Source organism: Plecotus auritus (assembly GCF_963455305.1).
Source record: "Plecotus auritus genome assembly, chromosome: 5".
NCBI lineage: Eukaryota > Metazoa > Chordata > Mammalia > Chiroptera > Vespertilionidae > Plecotus > Plecotus auritus.
The window spans coordinates 179,573,662-179,588,751 of NC_137776.1; the positions used below are offsets into that span (position 1 = coordinate 179,573,662).

At 47.5% G+C, this 15,090-nt stretch overlaps 1 protein-coding gene across 1 annotated transcript in view; it reads left to right on the forward strand.

Moving 5' to 3' along the window:
• Window positions 1–15,090, forward strand: part of ZBTB34 (zinc finger and BTB domain containing 34) — a gene marked incomplete at its 3' end in the record, with an annotated part of 62,061 nt that overhangs the window by 23,725 nt on the left and 23,246 nt on the right. The gene's annotated exons all lie outside the window — the stretch shown is intronic.

Consider the following 15,090-nt stretch of genomic DNA (forward strand, 5'->3'; position numbering starts at 1 on the left):
CTTTCACCCCTCCTGGGACCCTGCTGAGGCCTGTGGTTACCAACAGTCCAGCCCACCTAGAAAGCAGGTTTTTTCACGAGGGACTTCTGGGGTGTGGAGATGAAAAAATGAAGTGGTTTATTTGTCTTTGGGAACAGAAATAGGATAGGATGTGAGCATGTAACACCTGTGCAGTTTACTTAGATTTCCTCATAGTCAACTCAGGGACAGCTTCCCCTCACACCACCAGAGCATCCCTTGAGACCATCTCCATGCCTGGGCATCGCGGAGGGTGCACAGCTCTCGGATTTTCCCGCAGTCAGTGGAGCAGTTAGCAAGTCAGCAGCAGGAGATGAGGTAAGCTTGAACTTGATGTAACAGTCATTCATTATTTGGTAAATGATTTTAAGTATGTTCTTTCTCTACAGAAAGCGAAAGAGAACTCTGTGCCCTTTGAACTTTATCTTGTTCTTTTTAAGAAAACTTGGACAGCATTCTGTGTTTAGAATTCAGTAAATGAAGATGGGCAGGAGTGGCATTTTTCCCCCCTTAATGAGAAACCAGAAGGGGAGTGAAGGTGGGGAGAGAAATTCCATCATCTTTTTCTGAACTGGTTTGACTCGTTTGAATCAAAACCAAACAATTTGACCCTGGCTGGTATTGCTCAGTGGTTAGAGCATCATCCTGTGCACCAAAGGGTCGAGGGTTCAATTCCTGGTCAAAGACATGTATCCTCAGCAAGAGACAACCAATCGATGTGTCTCTCTCACATTGATGTTTCTCTTTGTCTCTTCTCTCTCAGTCTCCCTCTCTTCCTCCCTCCCTTCCACTCTCTAAAAAAAAAGTTCAATGGAAAAAATATCCTTGGGTGAGAATTAACAAAATAAAAAAAGGTTGTTTTTTTTATAATCTTCTGCCACTTTCTTGTACCACTGCAAGTAGCTTGGTGCAATTACAGGAAAATCACAGCTGTCTTTTGAGAGTATGTGGGCTTTATAGAAACAGAGTATCTTATAAGCAGTATTATAGGTAAAAGGTAAATATATTTTATAAAAAGTGGCTTTTTAGACTCCAGTGATTATGAGTTCTGATTTTTCTCATATTCCAAAATAAGAAACCAGTACTAAAGCCATTAGATGTATTTATAACTTAATAAGATACTAGTTAGTCCCCAGAATATACTGGTCTGCCTAATGTAACAGCTAACCTTTATTAATGGAAGCTAAAGCCTGCTTCTTGAACTGCCCGTCTTGTTACTTTGTGGAGTCAGGATTGCTGTGATAAAATCTCACTTCAGGGTTTGCTGAAAAGACCCTCAACTGCACGGCAGTTCACTCATGATGGTGGATGCCAAAGCTGCTAAAACTCCTGCAGGATTTGACTTGATAGAAATCCTAGGCTTTTAAGTGACAGCAATGACCTTGAACTAAACTAGATAGGGTTAATTTTCACCTTGTTTATATAGTATGGAATATCTTTTGTCTACTCACAATATGAAGATAATTTTTCTTGGAGAATTTTTTTAATTGTAATTCTATATACTTATCGGGCTCTGAACCCCCATTTAACCCACTGAACACTGTACCGACTTAAATAAGTGTAAGAATTGTGATTATGGACGGAAAATAACAGCTCTAAACGAAGGTTTCATTGCACATTTAATGTGTGCTAAATTCTTAACTTGCATTAACTCATTTATTCCTCAGAACAGTCCTATGAGGGAGAATTTTATTTCAGGCCCCCTCACAAAGCAGGAAAGGATGACAGCTTCCATGCTGTTGGAGAGATGTGGTCCCATCCCCGCCTGGGCCAGCAGGGTTGTCTGTGTCTGAGGGGGTCCGCACAGTTGTTCCTCTCCATCTGCAGAGCACGAGCACAGCCTCTGGTGCTGGGGAGCACAGGCCTGGGTGGGATTAGCCTCTGGTGCCTTTAGGTGACAGGTGACTCACCAGCTGTCCTCCGGTGGTCGCACTTTGCTCTCTTATGAGAAATACTGTTCCGTCCAGATTCTGTTCCAGGCCTGGATCGGCTGGCCCTACTTGAATTCTTTGGGTTCAGGAAATATATGTAGAAGTTAAACCCAGGACTGGAGAGTCCAGTGGTTTGCAAACTAGTAGAGACGTTCCCTCAAGACCTAACCCAAAGATGGGCAGGCAGAAGGAGCACGGCCCCACCCCCATTCCCTTCAGACCAGAGCAGCTCTATTTGTTTATTTGTTTTCATACTTTTATTGAGTTCAGAGAGGAAGGGAGAGGGAGAGAGAGAGAGAAACATCCAAGATGAAAGAGAATCATGGATCGGCTGCCTCCTGCACACCCCGCAGGGGATTAAGGCCACAACCTGGGCATGTGCCCTGACTAGGAATCGAACCGTGACCTCCTGGTTCATAAGACCAGAGCAGCTTTGATTTCACATGGTACAGCCAACCACCTGCTCACTTTTTCACAGTGCTACATTTACCCAGGCCTGCTGTGTTCTGCACTGTCCTAAGCCCTTTCCGTGGATCAGCTCTTCACCCTCACACCAGCCCTCCAAGGCAGGTTAGTGCTGTTCCTGTCCAGCAAGAGGACTGACGACAGAGCCAGGACTTAAACCCAGGCAGCCTGAGTCCTGGGTTCCACTGAGCTCCATGTGCTCTGTTGCTTCCTGGGGACTTGCCTGTGCAAGGATTCAGAACGTCCAGAGGAAACCCCACACTGCCTGCTGGTGCCCTGGGTGTTAAATTTTGAACATAAATAATCTAGAGAGGGGTTCTAAAGGCCAGGGGCTTTTCTGGGCCCCCTGACCACTGCTCTGGTATTTATCTCCAGGGTCTTGGCACCAGCAGCACCTACTTATCTCTGGGTTGGTGGGCCCCAACCAGGCCCACCCTGTTCCTATCAGCGTCTGGGGCAGCCACTGCCTCACAATAGCCCCCAGTCCCAGTGTGATCTCCCACCGCTCGACTGCTCCAAGCCCTCCTCCTTCCTAAGCAGATCTAATCCTGTTACCGCCCGTGATCCACCCGACAGAACCTTAACTCCTTAGCCTGGCATCGGGCCCCAACCTGACATTCGCCTACTGGTTCGTTTTTGTTTGCCAATCCCCAAGTGGGGCCTGGCTGCTCTCCTTGGGCCTCACATGGATGATTCCCCTGCTTTGAATACTCATCTCTCATCTACCGCTCCCAGACCTTTGTCCTCCTGGAAAACTCCTGCAAAACTAATCTCTGAGCACCCCTGACAGTTATTCACACCCCTCTCAGTGGCACCCTTTCATTCTGAAATTTCATTTTGTAGCATTTGTCACTGTATTGTAACTTTATATATGTATACCGTGCATTCACACACCCCAGCCCCCTGTGAGACAGCGAGCTCCTCGGAAATAGGAACCGTGTCTCTAAGTGGCCGTTCCTGGCACAGTCCTGAACCATAGTCAGTAACTACTGCTGAATTTAAAAGTAATAAATGCAAATTTTACTGCTCGGTCCTTACCCACCAATTACAATCATGGACTGTTTGCTTCGTCAAAGACCTTTCTTAGGAAGTGCCCTCTTCCGGCTGAGTGTCACCTACGTATTGCTGAACTTGCCCTTTAGCCGAGAATTCTAAGATAAGCATAGGTCCTCTTTCCTAACCCGAATGACAGATTCTATATCTAAGTAGGTGCTTAGCTGTAATACTGGATTTAGGTAAAGTCAGGCAGAAGAGGGCAATGGGAGTTATCAAATAATGATATCTACTAGAGAAAAGCCATGTCTGTCTGGCTCAGCCAACATGTCAGTAGGATAACTTACAGTTGGCAACTTGCTTTAGAAGCAGATAAACTGAATTGCTACACCCCTTATGAAATATACTAGAGGCCTGGTGCACGAAATTCATGCACTGGGGGTGGGGCGTCCCTCAGCCCGGCCTGCGCCATCTCACAGTCTGGGAGCCCTCGGGGGATGTCCGACTGACGGACATCCTTAGCGCTGCCGCCGAGGCAGGAGAGGCTCCTGCCACCGCGACTGCACTCACCAGCTGTGAGCCTGGCTTCTGGCTGAGTGGCGCTCCCCCTGTGGGAGCACACTGGCCACCAGGGGGCAGCTCCTGCATTGAGCGTCTGTCTCCTGGTGGTCAATGCCCGTCATAGTGACCAGTTCTGCTGTTCGGTCAATTTGTATATTAGCCTTTTATTATACAGGATTAGACCTATAGTGAAGAAAAGTGACTCTTTTTGTTGTTAATTTCTCCTAGAAGCTGGTTAGGGTCCACCAACCCAAAGATAAGCAGGTGCTGCAGGTGCCAAGACCCTGGAGAAAAATCCCAGAGCCGTGGTCAGGGGGCTCAGATAAGCCCTTGGCCTTTGGAACCCCTCTCTAGCTTGTTCTGGAAGAGGTCTTATTTTCAGTACATTTTGGCACAATCTAAAACAGATGGTTACATGTTATTTGGTGCTTCATCTAATACTAAAATTTGTGGCAATTGATTAAGGACCAAAAGTTGCTTTGGACCACATTCAAATAGTGATTGATCTGAGCCTTAGGTAACAGTAGAATGTTGTAGTTGGCAAACAGAACCTGGGCTAGACAACTGGGGGGATTGCATGTAACAGCAACAGTTTGTTTCTCGTGACCCGGCTCTGAGGGAGCACAGCGGGAGGCTTTTCTGACCATCTGAAATAGAAAGGGCAGCCGCGAGCTTGTGGCTCACACAGGGGACTCTGCCAAGAAGGTGTTAGCGGTTCTGCTGGAAGTGGTTTCAGAAGCATCTTAGGGCAAATGTTTCTACTTTTCAAGTAGAAGGATCCTTTTCAAATATTAGAAAATTTTGCAGGGAAACCCCCCCCCCCAAAAAAAAACAAACAAACAACATGACAATAGTCAACCAAGGAAAATTCAAAATCACAAAACACTATTATGGATTCAGTAATGCTTAAATGCATTATATTTATTCTTCAAAAATTAAATAGTTGAAAAGTATTAGCGCACACATGTGTGGAAATCTTAAAAAGTAGCTTTATATCCCCTGGCCCATTCATTCTCTCACTTATTTACCAAATATTTATTTATTTATTTATTTATTTTTTAAATATATTTTATTGATTTTTTACAGAGAGGAAGGAAGAGGGATAGAGAGTTAGAAACATCGATGAGAGAGAAACATCGATCAGCTGCCTCTTGCACACCCCCTACTGGGGATGTGCCCGCAACCAAGTTACGTGCCCTTGACCGGAATCGAACCTGGGACCTTTCAGTCCACAGGCCGACGCTCTATCCACTGAGCCAAACCGGTTTTGGCCCAAATATTTATTGACCACCAGCTCTGGCCCTGGGCTGGTGGATTGGCTATCTTCAGAGGTTGTGAAAAACACTTCTGTTCGGGATAGGTCCTTTGCTGTCTGTGTCATATAAGTAGCTAAACCTTATGAATCTAGACCCATAAATGAGATTTAACCATCAGCTTTAAGAGCACACTTCTCAAACAGACCTAACTGTGGCAGGTGACCAGGACAGTCTTAGCTGTGGATGTGGTCTAAGCCACTGAGCTTAATTCACCTGTAGGCCATGACCCAAGTTACAGCCATTTTCTGTAATAGCTGTAGAGTTACCCTTACCTGCTCTCCCGATTTTTCAGTTAAATCATCACTGCCATTCCGAGGGTAAAAGGGGGTGAAGCTTTCCCATCAATGCTTCCTATTTCTGCCTCCGAGGACTTTCCCATCCCCTTTTTTGAGCAGAACCCTTTTCTCGTCATTCGTCCAGAGTTCGGGACATTGAATTCACAAGGACACTGTAGAAACTATAGAACAAATCAGTAACAGGCCCTCAAAGAGCGCATTAGTTAGTAGACAGAGTCATACTTTAAAAAAAAAAAAATAAGTCCTGGCCAGTGTGGCTCAGTTGGTTGGGTGCTGTCCTGTGCAGCAAAAGGTTGCTAGTTCGATTCCCAGTCAGGACATATGCAGGAACCAACCAATAAATGCATACATAAATGGAACAACAAATTGATGTTTCTCTCTCTCTCTCTCTCTCTCTCTCTCTCAAACTAATAGGTAAAAACTTTAAAAAATACTAAATGTAAACCCTGGCTGGGTGGCTCAATTGGTTGGAAAATTATCCCATGCACCAAAAAGATTGCAGGTTCGATTCCCAGTCAGGGCACATACCTAGGTTGCAGGTTTGATCCCCAGTCAGGGTGTGTATGGAGGCAACTGATCGATATTTCTCACATCGATGTTTCTCTCTTTCTCAATTTCTCCCTCCTTCTCTCTAAAATCAATAAAAACATATCATATCCTTGGGCGAGGATTTTAAAACAGAAGTAAGAGCCTAACACTACGTGCTGTTCTACACGCTGAGGATAGACAATAAATAACACAAAAAACCCTGCTCTCCTGGAGATCATGTGCTAGAAGCAGATAAGACTGGGCCCGCTCTGATGCTAATGAGAAGCACCACAGACTTACACAGGGTGACGAGGGGCATGTGGGAGCCTTCCCAGTGCTGTTAGCATCTGAGCAGGACCCAGGTTAGCATCTGACCTTTGAAACTGCGGATTAAGAAGAGGCCAACCTTACCCAGAGGGAAAAGTATTAAGAAAAGTGTGGAGGTGCGGAAATATAAAAGCTGTGGAAATACAGTAGGAAAGTGTATACAGCTTGGGGGCCAAGCTGTTACTATGGTAATGGATGTCAACTACTGAGCGTTTACTGCTTGCTGGATTCTGTGCTACATTCTTTACATATGCTATCTCTAGATCTTTACTACAGCCTGGCTGGGAAAGAAAGGGAAAACTGAGACTCAGAGAGGTTAAGAGGCAGAGCCAGAATTCCAAACTAGGTCATCTGCCTCTGAAGCCCAAGCGCGTGACAATTACGCCGTGGTGGTGCCCCAGGTCACGTAGGGCCACAGATCCCAGACTGAAGAGTGTGGATGTGATTTCATAGGCGATAATCAGAGCGGTCGGGAAGATTAACCCAGTAGAATGAAATGACCCAAGACATGTTTGTGCTGCATTCCCTACATGGGCTGAGTGGCAAATACTAGGCTTGCCAGTGTGGTTCCCTGGGTGTGGAACATGCCTGGAGGGAGGAGCTACCATGAGCTCAGGTAGGCCAAGTTCAAAGTCGGTGACTAGGGCAATACTACTGGACTCCTAATGGATGGGGGTGGGGTGGTTGTTAACCCAGGTACAGTAGTCTGAGAACAAGAACTGCAGACGCTCCTTCTAAACTTGATTTTCTTCAATGGGATTTTTGCCTCTGGCATTCGTGCATGCCAGCCAAATTCCAACTAGCAGTTCCTTTCATGTAAGTCAAAAATTGTTCCACTAATGTCCTCCAAAAGGGTACTGCTCACCCTCTTCTCTCCATGAAGGTCACGACAGAGGGCAGCGGGCAGGGAATCTCAAGAACCCCATCCCCACACACTCAGTTGAGTGCAGTTCTTTAAAGGCTTGGAGGTGGCTGTCACACCCCATCCTCATTATCTCTTACCTAGATTGCTGAGCCAGCCTGGTCTCCCCACTGCACCCCATCTTACACACCTCTGTCAACCTCACTCTTCAGCATGTCACCAGGCTGCTTTGAAACCCCCAAGGGGACCCCAATTCCTACCAAATAGGCCCAGCCTCTTTAGGCTTCCTTTCCTGTTGTTCTCACTATTTCCCTACTCTATCACTTCTCTCCAGCCCAACCCCATATTCCTTGAACCTGCCATCAACTTCCCTATATCCATGAGCATTACTGATGTTCCCTCTGCGGAAGCTGCCCACTTTGTCCTCCTCCTGCCAGAATCCTGCCCCTTAGTCCTGCCCCAAATAAAGCCCATTTCTAAAGCCACCCCCTCTAAGAAGCTTTCGCTGCTCTTCCCATCTCAGTGTCACGTGTCCTTCTGGAACCCCGGTGAAGCTGAGGTGTGTCACTCATACAGGCATCATTTGTATGCACATCGCTAAGCTCTGTGAGGACCAGAGGGTGTAAAGACCTGTTGTGTCTGCGTTCATTACACATCTGTGTTCCTTACAGCGTGCGGCCTGGCATCCCACAGGTTGTTCAGTCAGAACAGCCTCCCACAGTCTTTAGGAAGGCGAGGGCATGGCAGTGGGAAGGTGAGAGACGGGAGACATCAAATTCTCATTCGGTGAGAGCTGAACATGTATGGACCATTATTGGTTGTAGTCCCTCTTGTAAATTCAGTCACCCAGCAAATGTAGATTTATTTTATAAATGGCCACCCAGGAACTGCTTTAGGAATTACTGGGTATCGAAAGTCCGCTTTGTCACACTCAAGTTGCTCCCCTCTTCGGGACTCAAATGTGCCGACTCACTGGGAGGGCCCTGCTGCACCCCCACCGGCCTGTGCGCAGCTGTCACCGCCTGGTGTGTGCCATCAGGAGCTGAGAGCTGGTCTCAAACCACATCGTATACAAGTCACACCCTCGGCTGGCCGAGCTGCTTCTGCTGCTGCTCTGGGTCCCTCCCCCTGTTGCAAATGGAGGCCGAGGATAATTCAGCTGTATTTTATTTTTGAACTTGGAATGACTAGCGTGGCAGACTTTAAAAAGTGTCTTCTTGTTCTCTGAGTAATCTTATCAGTCAGAAGCGGCCCCTTTCAGAAATCCAGACCCCACAGACCCCTTGGGCAGGATGAATGTCACCGTGGTTTTCTGCAGAATACCTGGGCGGCAGTTTGTCCTGTGATCAGAACAGCGCTTGGGGTGAAATTATGCAAGACAAAGGGCAGCTAGGGATCTGCTGTTGGGAGCCCCTCCCCAGATATGACTCTTATCTGCTCCAGGGGGAGTTGTGACATGTTCGTAAAAGATTTTCTCCCGTCAGCAGCCCTACTTGCTAGCAGCCGCCGCCGTCGGAGGTCATGAGACAGAGCTTGCACCCTGGGTGAGAGTCCCTCCCCTGCTCACGAGGAAAGGAAAGCTTTCTCTTGGTAGAGTCGAATGACCCCTCTGGACACAGGAAAGCTGGCCAGGGTACGCTATTCTTTCGTCGCTCTGTTAGTTTAAACTTAAAGAAATTTGCACAAAAGCTGGCATCATCCCCGTGTGGTTCAGTCCTGGACCTCAGGAGTTCCTGCTGGCCACGTGCACTTTCTTTTCTGTAACTGAAGTATGACCAGGCATCAAAGAGCACAAATTATAAACGGGCAGCTCAATGAGTTTTCATAAAATGAACACACCAGTGTCACCAGTACCCAGATGAACAAGATGGGGCTCAAAATTGCCCCCATTCCTCTTTCCAAGAGGAACCTGTCCTGACTAGTAGCACCATAGATCAGTTTGGCCCGTCTTTGAACTTTACATAAATGGGGTCATACAGTGCATAGCCTTGTGCCTGTCTTCTTTCACTCAGTGTTATGGTTTCTAGGCTTCCTCCATGTTATTGTGTGTGAGTGTAGCTCCCCATGCTCAATTTCCATTCACTTGTTCTTTAAATGGGGTGGTCCCCAAAATTGCAGCTCACACTCCAGCGGAGTACCATACTCCATAGCAGACCGCCCGGGTCTGAAGGAGCGCCCCATACATATCCTCATCCTACTAGAAACAGGAGTGAGACACAGCAAGGGAAACGATGGGTGTTGGGAGCGATGCCTGGGCCAGCGATACAGCTTGGATTCTACTGGGTAAAGAAAGGGCCATGCTTATAGGTGTGCCTCCAATTCTTTCTTCTGAGTTTCTCGGTTTCCTGTAACCGTCTTTGTAGTGTGCTTTAGAATTCAAGACGGCCTTCCTGCTGAGGATGTTTAACTGGAGACACATCTAGAGGCTGAAGTCTCAGCAAAACTTAAGGAAGTGCGCCACACATTTTATTAAAAGGAATGTCTGAGGCGACTGTGGACCCACCCGTTGGGAGAGAAGAATGTCAGTTACACCCTGCCCTTGGCACCTGGGACATGGCTGTTGCTCATTTCTTAGAGGCAAACTGCCCGTTTTTCAGCTCTGTGGAAAGGCAGGTGAGCAGCAGTTTCGAGAGAGGTGGGAGTGAGGACCGGGGAGGGCGGGCACGGCCAGGGATGGTCTTCCTGCAGGCAGGTGGCTGGAGTGCTGCCCACTCAGGGGGCTCCGTGAATCTCTGGTCCCTAGTTCGGAGCCATCTCACGGGAGTGGGACCCAACTGGAGCCTGACTGCTTCTTGTCCTTTCTTTGTTCCTTGTTTTAAAACATTTATTGAGCACTTGCCTTGTGCCCAGCTTCGTGCTGGGCACAGGGACCACAGTGAGGAACAAGAGTCAAGTCACAGGAAGCCCTGACAACAGGAAATGCTGGTGACTTCTAAGAATTGTGAGAGAGCTAGATAAGGCCCCTGTGTTCGGCTGCTTAATCCTGACAGACGAGTCCGCGGACGCCCAGGGCTCAGCGCAACAGCTCCCAGGTAGCTGGCCAGGACAGAGAAACCTCAGCAGGAGAATAAGACTCATCCGAACAAAGCCCGGAGTGAACATGTGAACCCCTGGTTTTGTGTGGTTATCACACCTGAGCACTCGGTAAAGTACTTCTCAGTCATATCTCGTTGTACTACTGCCAACAGCCCTCGGATGAGAACTCTTCTTACTATCTCCGTTTTACAGACGAGGAAGCCAAAGTGCAGGGAGGTTAAGCATCTGAACTTGGTTCAGTGAGCTCTGACCCTGGACGCTGTTCTCCGTTTATCGCCTGACCAGAAGTTCAGCCTCCCCTACACAGACTTCAGGGCTGAGAGGGCTGCCTAAGAAGCCAGAGCCGCTGAGCATGTCCAACTCCGTCAAAACCCTGGGAGCTCAAGGACAAAGACGCAAGCAGAAGCTCAAGGGAAGAGGGGAATGGTAGAGGTTACTCTCTTGTCTGAATGTCTTGTGAGAAGCGGGGCGGTGGGGGGTTGGGGGGAGTGTTGCAAGTTAAAAAATAAGTGGTACAGTGTCAGTTGTCCGCTGAGGCAGGCTTCCAGGTTGGGAAGTAAGGAAGGTGCTTTGGTTCCAGCCAGGAGAAGGGGTCCATGCCGAGACACAGATTCTCTTAGCGCCAAGGGGCACCCTAGACTAGCGTAGCCTTGGCGTCCAGGTGTTCTGAAAGGCTGCTTATTTGCAGAGAGGAGAAAAACTGTGCCTTACAAACCAGGGCACTAGAAATAAAAGGCCAAGATACCCCCGTCTTCCTGAGTCTTGACTGACAAGAAAGGCATCATCCCCTTTGAACGGAGACTGTTCTTCAGGCAATGAGAGTGGGGGCAACGAGGGAGGCAGCAGATCAGTTGAAGAGTTTTTCTCATTAAGTGGCCAGAGGCAAAGATTCCATGGAGTTAAGCCCCCTGATGAAAGGGAAGCCAGAATGACAGTGTGGGGTGGGGGGAGGGAAGGGAGAGACAAAGCCAGGTGCACACTGCGCTGCCCCCCATCCCTTCCATCAGCCCAGGGCCTCACGTGTTAACAGCTCCTGTCGATTCAGCACCCCCCAAGTGCCAGGCTCTGAAAACCACTTCACCTGTTACCCGCAGGATTCTCAAAACAACCGTCGGGGCAGGCACTCTTACCATACCCGTATTACAAGAAAACCGAGGTTCGTGGCTTCTACCATGCGGCCCAATCTTGGAAACGCAGTGAAAGAATGTCTAGTAACGGTGGGAGCACTGAACCTAAAAACAAAGCCAGCCCGACTCTGGGCCAGAGATGGTGGACAGGACGACAGAGCTGAGACCAGGGACAGAGGGGACACAGGGGCTAGGGAGGAGCAGATCCTGGAGGAACCAGCAGAAGAGGACTGATCAGAGCAGGGCAGGTACACAGGGCTCAGGCCAGCCCCAGCTGGGTGTCAGCAGGGAGGAAGATTGAAGTCAGGAAGGCAGGTGCCACGAGGCCCTCCTCACCCTGCAGCTGTGAGCATCCTCTTGTTTGATAGAGAAGTAAGGTACGCTCAGAACTCTCCCCGCCCCCTCCCCTGTTTATTTTTCCAGAGCCCTTCTCCCCATCTAACGTGATGTATGTTTTGTAGTTTATGCCTTTCTTTCCCTAATAGCATGTAAGGTCCAGAAGGGCACAGATTTTTTTCTTTCTGTCCACGTCTATATCCCCAGCGCCAATGTTTGGCACTTAATTAGCACTCAATAAGTATGTGTTACATGAATGGATATGCAGCCATACTATCATGACAGAGGTCTCTCGAGCACTGTGTGCTTGCTGCCCAGCAGGTCTTACCTCTCCTGTCGGGACCCCCTCAGTCACTGTCATCTACTGTGTGAATAAGCAGCGTGAGGTGTATAAGGTTTCTAGGAAGCAGGATCAAAAATCGGCTTCTGAGCACCTTCCCCATGCTCAGCAGTAGTCCAAACAGCAAAGGTCATGCTGGCAGTTACCAAATGTTTACATTGGTCAAAACGCATTATGGCCCGGCCAGTGTGGCTCAGTTGTTGAGCATCGACCCATGAATCAGGAAGTCACAGTTCGATTCCCAGTCAGGGCACATGCCCAGGTTGTAGGCTCGATCCCCAATAGGGGGCGTGCAGGCCGATCGATGATTCTCTCTTATCATTGATGTTTCTATCTCTCCCATTCCCTTTCTCTCTCTGAAATCAATAAAAACATATTTTAAAAAAACTCATTATGCCTTATTACATAAAGTTGATTAAAAGAAAAAGAAACAGCTCTGCTGGCGTGACTCAGTGGTTGAGCATCGACCTATGAATGGTTCGATTCCTGGTCAGGGCACATGCCCGGGTTGCAGGCTCAATCCCCAGTAGGGGGCATGCAGGAGGCAGCCGATCAATGATTTTCACTCATCGTTGATGTTTCTCTCTCCCTCTCCCTTCCTCTCTAAAATAAATAAAAATATATTTTTTTTAAAAAAAAGAAAAGGTAAACAAAGATAGACTCTGCTCCTTCCTCCAGAATGCCTGGGACCATCCCACAGGGCTCTGTTCCCAAAGGGCTCCCCTCTGTTCTGATTCTCTTGTGAGGAAGGAAAGACTAAAGGACGAGCAGAAGGACAAAAAAGGATTAAAGAGACACCCCCTCTTCAGATCCTCATATTTGAAATCTTAGTGAGGCTTTCAAACAATCAGATGCCATGACTTAATTTTAAACATCTCTCAGCTCAAGAAAGAGCTGAAGTGTCCTGACCAGTTTGCTCAGTGGATAGAGCATCGGCCTGTGGACTAAAAGGTCCCAGGTTCGATTCTGGTCAAGGGCATGTACCTTGGTTGCGGGCACATCCCCAGCAGGAGGTGTGCAGGAGGCAGCTGATCGATGTTTCTCTCTCATCGATGTTTCTAACTCTCTATCCCTCTCCCTTCCTCTCTGTAAAAAGTCAATAAAATATATATTTAAAAAAAGAAAAAGAAAGAGCTGAAGTCATGTCTAAGGTCAAACGAACTATTTGCTCTAGAAAAATTTACTTAGTGGGAAAAGATTCCATCTCCCCAGGCATCTTTTTTAAAGAGTCTTGGTCATCAAAGTCATCCTGCAAAGCCCTCTGACTTCTGAGGGAAGGCGAGCAATGTTTCTGGTCCGCCCGATGTTTGACGGACAGGATGGCTTTACATTAAACACATGTGGCGGCGTGAATGCTCTTCCCGTGCAGTGTGCTCCCTCCATTGAAATCCATGCCTTGCCCGGCAGGGTTATGCCTGGTTTATAACACTGAGAGCACAAAGTCACCTTTTTAAACCAGGCCACATCTTTGCAAATGTCTTCACTTTACTGACTTCAGTCAGACATTTGCCTGTGAGAAAATATCCAACTTAAGACATAGCTTTCCAGAATGACATTAATTCTGAGATATACTCTGGATTTATGGACTGTGTTTGGGGCCAAAAAAAAAAAAACACAGCCAGATTAAATATACTCATTGATTGTAAGATGTCTTCTGATCCCAGGAATGTTTAAATGTGAACAGGAATACATCCTTTATTTCAAAAGGAAATTCAGTAATATTAGGCCCCATTTTCAGATGAGTCAGAAAAAGTAAAAAGATTAAGTGGTCACCCAAAGCAACTCTAAGGACTTCTCCGTCCTCTTAACCAGAATACAACACCGCCTACTACAGTATATGGTAGTGCGTGTATGAAACTTTGCAATTAATGGCTTTGATGAATACAGGATCACAAAAAAGGTGGTCCTGTATGTATTCGTATACCCTCTCCTGGAGGGTGGCCACGCTTTCTGACCAGTAGGTGTGTCCTCTGCAAGAACTGGGGTAGAGAGGCCCCATGCAAAGTCCTGAAAACCTTATTTTTCCCATGAGAACTCCTTACAAATGTGGAAGGCCTTTCTCTTCTCACCTGTCGTCCTTATGGATCAAGGGAAGCTGCAAGATAGGGGCTGGTCAAGACCAGGTGACCATTTACTGAGATGGGGAGACTGGATGGTAAGGCGTGATGAAGGTAAAAGGGGAAGACAAATGGGGGTTCATTCTCTCAGTTCATTTATTCATTCTTTGTTTCACTCAGCAAATATTTATTGCTGCCCATTCCGTACCAGTTCTCTGCAGGGTGCAGAGGAAAGTAAATGGGCCCTGCCCTCAAGGAGCTTAGAAGAAAAACAGGCAACCACTCATTATCTATTAACTCAACTAATTTTTATTGAGCACCAAGTACTGGAGAAACAGCCGGACAGAAGTCAGACAAGGTCTCATCCTCACAGACTTTACAAGCTAGCGGTGGGGGACACAGATATTAAACTCATAACTGTACAAGTAAGTAAGTAATTACCACTGTGGTTAATACAAAGGAGAAGTAGAGAGTGCCAGCAGTCAATTACAAGGGCCAGTGTGGTGGGATCAGCAGGGAACCAGGAGAGAGCAGACCAGGAAGAAAATGAAGGCGGGGAGGATGCCAGAGGCAGCATCTGGGCCCCGTGGGGGTCAGCAGGGCCCAGGCCCATCCAGAAGCTGCACAGGTGAGACACGGGAGAGGAGAGAGCAAGCTATTTCTCCAGGAAGTGAGAAAAGGCCTCGTGGAAATGGGTGGGGGCTCTCAAAGCCATTCTTTCTCTTTCGCTTTCTTGCTGACCAAGAATACTACTACTAGTAATTGCTAGTTTTTAATCCTCACCTGAGGATATATTTTACATTTTCTTTTTTAGAAAGAATAGGGGGGGGGGTGAGAGAAAGAGAGAGAGAGAGAGGAACATTGATGTGAGAGAGACACACCAAATTGGTTGCCTTC